This window comes from Theobroma umbraticum, unplaced genomic scaffold (assembly GCF_002168275.2).
Source record: "Theobroma umbraticum cultivar Fairchild unplaced genomic scaffold, ASM216827v3 scaffold_299.0, whole genome shotgun sequence".
In the NCBI taxonomy this organism is placed as follows: Eukaryota; Viridiplantae; Streptophyta; class Magnoliopsida; order Malvales; family Malvaceae; genus Theobroma; species Theobroma umbraticum.
In genome coordinates this window covers 310007-316090 of record NW_018397285.1, presented here as the reverse complement: position 1 = coordinate 316090, position 6084 = coordinate 310007, and positions in this window count along the sequence as shown.

Genomic DNA, 6084 nt, shown 5'->3' with positions numbered 1-6084 from the left:
TTCAACCATTCAAGTCATATGCAACCTACATTTCACTTTCCTAATTTGGCCACCTAATGCACCAATCACATTACATGTAAATAAACTTAACTTTATTTTTCCTTTTTCTTCACATGGTGGGAGTCCCACATGTGTCCCACTTACTTCTCCTTTTTACATGCTATGATTTTGCATGTATAGTGAATTCACATGTATATTTCACATTCCACATAATTTAACCTTTCTTGTTTAGTAAATTCTCATATAACTTCAAATGTCAAAAATTGCACATAAGTCCTCAAACTTTTCTTTGTTAACCGTGTGACCCTTTAAACTTTTTACCTTTACAATTTGGTCCTTCTAACATTTCTTAAACTCCAATTTCCTCTATTTTCCTTCTTTTACATGTGTACAAATAAAATATAAAATTTGCACCTCATCAAGGTGTCACCATAATATTTAAATATATACTTACCCACTCTTAGTCCAAATAATAAAGACACATGGGCCCCTTAACGTCTTTTTTCTTCAAAATCCTTTCTTACTTCTTCTTCCCTACTTAGATTAGTCATATAATCCTCCTTCATGACTAATTTCAACAACAGTTAAAATATTAATATTTTAATATTAATTTATTAATAAAATATTATTTTATTTTAAAATTTTTCACTTGTCTCCTTGAGACTCCAAATGTCTCACTTTGTACCAGTTCACTTTCAAATCACCTTTTAACTTGCTAATTCATTCTTGATAAAAATATTATTATTTAATTACTATTTTCTCATGTGTGAAATATTTTATTCCAAAGTATTCCTTTCACCCATCATCGCTCTTTAGCTCTTAAATTTATATCAATCAACCCTTCGTCTTGTCGATAAGGTCGTATTGGCTCTAGTGCGAGAGTACGGGATGCTACATATTTTTGGTTGAGGTGATGAATTATGATAATTATTAGTGGTTGTTTGAACAATTTGTGCCTAAGAGGGTTGCTAGTGATTATGAATTGGCTATCAGTGCTTGGACCGCCTAATTAGATGTTTTGTCTCAAAGAATTAACACTTGGGGTGTTAATGTTTTTTAGAGTCCTTTTGTGACTTATGAGTTTTATGGAGATGCGCATTCAAGTGATTGCTGTCTAGCCTATTATGAATCAATATGATTTGATGGAATCTTTAATAGGCAGTAAGACAATTCATACTCCAACAGGAACAACTCAAGGTGGAATCATCCAAATTTTTCATGGAGTAATGATCAAGGTCCGACATATTTATCACAACTTATTTTTCATAATGGTTTTCAATCACAAGTTAGAGTTTTTGTCCTTGAAAAGAACCTACCTAGGAAGATGTTCTCATGCAATATATGGAAAAAAAATGATGCCATCATTCAGAGTCAAGTAGCTTCATTGAGAAATCTTGAGATTCAATTTGGCTAACTTATTAATGACATCAACAATAGGCCACACGAAACTTTACTAAATGACATTAAGCCTAATCTTAAAAGAGAAGAATATGGTAAGTATCTTGATAAGATAGATGGTAAGAATGTGGTAGATGACGGAGATAAAGTAATCAAGGAAATACTTCTAGCAATCAAGGTCAAGATGAAGAAATTAACCAAGAAGTGGAAGTATACGACCACAAGTCAAGCCATATGTGCCTCACATTTCTTTTCTAGATATAATTGTTGAGTTACCTAAGGAAGCTGATGATATGGAAAATCCAAAGAAACTCATTGTAGCTTGTTTGGTTCAAGCTGTAACAGCTAAGGACTAGAATGAAGAACCTACAAATGTTGCATATGTTTTGAAGGTTACACCAAAAGTGCATTATTCAAGAAGAACTCAATTTGAGAATTTGGATAAAAATCAGCTTATTCCACCTCCTTGGGTTGAGCAAGTACCAAATCTTGAGTTAAAGCCACTATAACCTCATCTTAAGAGGAGACTACTTTCACACCTCAAGCTTTTTTCATGCAAACTCCAACCTTTTTAAAAGATTAATGAAGACCTTAACTAAAGTCAAGCTATTGACTATAAAAAAGTATTTTTTGGGAGGCAACCCAAGTTTTATCCTTTTGGATTTAATTGTTATTTTAGTTACTTTTCGTTTTTCTATGTAAATAAGTAGTTATAACCTCTTCTTAGATTGTTTTGTTGTGTATGCAAGTTTGGAAAGCATGAAGATAAAGAGAAAGAAAATTAGAGCTTTCAAGGCACTGCCAACATTGATAAGGGAGTTTAATTTTCTTTTTTTTTTAGCTTGTCACATTAAGGACAATGTGCAATTTATGTTTAGGGGAAGGTTTTATTGTTATTAGTTTTTGTGATGTTTTTAGATTAGTTTATTTTCATAATTTTTTTTTGTTTTTTAGGATTTGTTTTAGAAGTACTTGAGATGAAAATTGCCTATGCCATGATATTACTAATCCTAGGGTGATATTTTGATTATCTTGCTATTTGGATTCTTGGTTTGATATAGACATGAATTAAGTGCTTGTGATATGCTTTTGCTAATTTCATTGTAGAATGTGATTTCCAATAATTTGTACACTAAATCTTTTTCTTAAAATTTTCATGTAATTTAGAGAAAGTTTATGTTGATAAAAAGTATAGTGAAGTCAAGACTTCTAGAATCTGTTTGATTCTTTTTTGAGGTCAAATTCTAGATAACACTTAGGATGGGATATGATTTAGGCCATTTTTAGACAGTTTGATCCTTTCAAGCTAACCTCGTTAAACTTTTATCCCTAGTATACCTCTTTAAGCGTAATTTCTCTTTTCTTTGTTTAGCCACATGATAATAAGCGTAGCTTTAAAACAAAATTTCAATTTTGCAACCTTCACTCCTAAGCATGTATATTGTTTTAGGAAATATAGATTGAGCTAAATGTTGACAAAGGTCGAAAGCTGGAGTTGTTAAAAAAAATTTCAAAAATTATTAGAATTCACCCCACTATCTCCAAAAAAAAAAAAAGAAAAAAGTTTGAGGGTGTGAAATTGTGATAAACAAAAAAAAAGAGAAAAAGAAGAAGTGTTGAACAAAAAGAAAAAAATTGATGAAAATGGTGTACTTCGTAAAGGAAATTAAAGCTCTATAAGTATTAAAATAATTATGTGCTTAGAGTGATATTGAGTCACATTAGATCCTTTATCATACCTAAACCCTAGCCATACATTATGAGCTTAATAAAGACCTATTGATCATTGAATAAGTGTTAGTCTGCATTAGTGGAGAGAGAGATGAAAAGCAAATCTATGGAATTCTAGCACTTAGCTAAATTTTGCATTGGCATAATCTTATTTGGATTGTATGATATTCTTTGTGAAAAGATCATTCACACATACATAAATATTATGAAATCCATTTGAGAATGAACTTGTAGTTAAATTGAGCATGAATTTAATGATTATCTATGTTTCACCTTGATTTAAAATTGTGGGATAATTTTTGAGAAAAAAAAGGGGAATTCATGGTTTGGTGAATTGCATCTCTAGCTAGTTGTTTTGTTTTTAGTTTTTCCTTTTTCCTTAGGGACAAGCGAAGATTCAAGTTTGGGGGTATTTGATTTGTGCATCAAATACATATGTTTAATGGGAGAATAAATACCTAATTAGTCTAAGTTAGACTAGATTTAGGATCGAATTTAGGTGTTTTTAGTTATTTTATTAGCTTAGTTTAATTTATGTTTAAATACTTATTTTAAGTTAATAATGTTAATTTTATGTTATTTATATTTACTTTTATGTTTTCGTAGGAGTAGGATCAAAAATAATTTCAATTGATAAAGAAAGGTGCATAATGGACTGTTGTTTTGTTTGCATTTCAGTTTTTCAAGCATATCTCCCACCACAAGCATCCAAATGACATCATTTTTAGACCATTAGAAAGCTAAGAGGTAGGGCTACAACTTTGATGTTGACCACTTTTCCCAGTTTGGATCGAAAGGTGGTCGAAATCTTTGTCAAAGTGAAAGTACTACACCAAAAGAACAAAATTGAGGCAGAACTTTTGAGAGTCGCGGCTCTAGGAAATGAAAGCCACGACGCTCATTGTATTTTCCAAAAATAACAAGCTTATGTGATTTTAGAAGCTATGGCTTTTAGAGGTTATTTAAAGGGTCTTTTTTTAGAGGTTTTTGGGAGGGGGCAGCAAGTAATTTCTCTCGAGAAAAAGAGCCAAAAACAAAGCAAGAAAGCAAGAGAATTGAAGGTAGAATCAAGGTCACAAAGGTTCAACTATTAGTTTTCTTTTTCAACTTTTGTGTTTTTCTTATTTTCTTTGACTTGGATTTATGGCTAATTTTCTTTGGATGAAGTTTTTATTAGATGTTATGAACTAAACAAATTTTTTAGGATTGCAATCGAACTCACATGTAATATAAATTTTTAATCTCTTTCTTACTTATGTTCAATGGAATTGAACTATTTATTCCAATTTGTTCTTAATGCTTTAAATTGCTTGGCCACCAATTAAATTAATTTAGGAACCTAAACAAACGTGCAAAAGAGGGTTTTGTGTAGATTAAAATTGGAATAGCATATGATCATATTAATTGATTTGTATATAGGATAGGAATATACCTATATGCCATATGTAGCCAGAGTTAGAGTCTAAACTTAATGAGTCTTTTTTTATTTCAATTCACATAGGGATATAGTGATTTTGTTAAAATAGATATTTTTGTAAGACTAGTTCAGAGATCTTTATAAATAATTGAGGACTCTAGGATAGTAATTTAACCCATTGAAATAAGTTAAGGATGAGAAGTAAGATTTAGATGAAGTGTGAGGGATATTGTAATCCTAAGCTTATTTGATTTGCTTTTTACCCAATTTTCTTGTTGCTTTAATTTTTAATTAAATTAGTTTTAGTTGAGTAATTTTTAGTTTAATTAGAATTCAGATTTTAATTATTTGAATAAAACTAAATTGTTCTAATTTTAGTACTTAGTAAAATTTTAGATCAATTCTTTATGGGATCAATAGTCTGTTTGCTTACATACTATTTATTCGATACGTATACTTGGATAATATAATTTTAACTGATACAAAGGTATTAGAAGTTTCTTGGTCATGTTGGTTTTTATTGAAGATTTATTAAGGACTTTTCAAAAATTTCTAAACTACTGTGCAATTTATTGAAAAAAAATGTACCATTTAATTTTGATGATGACTGTCTTGTTACTTTTGATGAATTCAATAAAAGATTAATTTCTGCACCTATCATAAATAATCCCGATTGGACTTTTCCATTGAACTAATGTGTGATGCAAGTGATTATGTGGTGGGAGCCGTTTTGGGACAAAGGAAGGATAAACTCTTTCATTCCATCTATTATAATAGCAAGACTTTGAATGAGGCATAAAAAAATTATACCAAAACAGAAAAGGAGCTCTTAGCTGTTGTTTTTGCCTTTGACAAATTTCACTCCTATCTCGTGAGAACAAAAGTGATAGTGTACACTGATCATTCAACTATTAAATATTTGATTGCCAAGAAAGATGCTAAGCCAAGATTGATAAGGGGGATTCTTTTGCTACAAGAGTTTGATCTAGAGATTCGTCATAAAAAAGGAACAAAAAATCAAGTGGTAGACCACCTATCAAGATTGGAGATTGAAACTCAAGGTAAAGATTTAACCTTAATCAAAGAGATGTTTCTTAATGAACAAATCCTTCAAGTTGATAAGAAATCACTTCCTTAGTATGATGATTTCGTGAATTATCTGGTAAGCAATATTATTCCCTCTGATTTAAATTTTCATTAGAAAAAGAAATTTTTGCATAATGTTCAATTCTATTTTTGGGATGGGCCTTACTTGTTTGAGTAGTGTAAAGACTAGAATTTTAGAAAATGTGTCCTGAAAGAAGAATTTCAAAGCCTGCTTCACCATTGCCATTCTTTAGATTATGGAGGATACTTTGAAGGAACATGAACTATTAATAAAGTCCTCCAATCAGGTTTGTATTAGCCTACATTATTTAAAGATGCTCAGAATTTTGTTTTGCATTGTGACAGGTGCCAAAAACTAGGTAATATCTCAAGTTGACATTAAATGCCTCTTAATAACATTGTTGAGATAGAAATTTTTGATGTATGGGGTA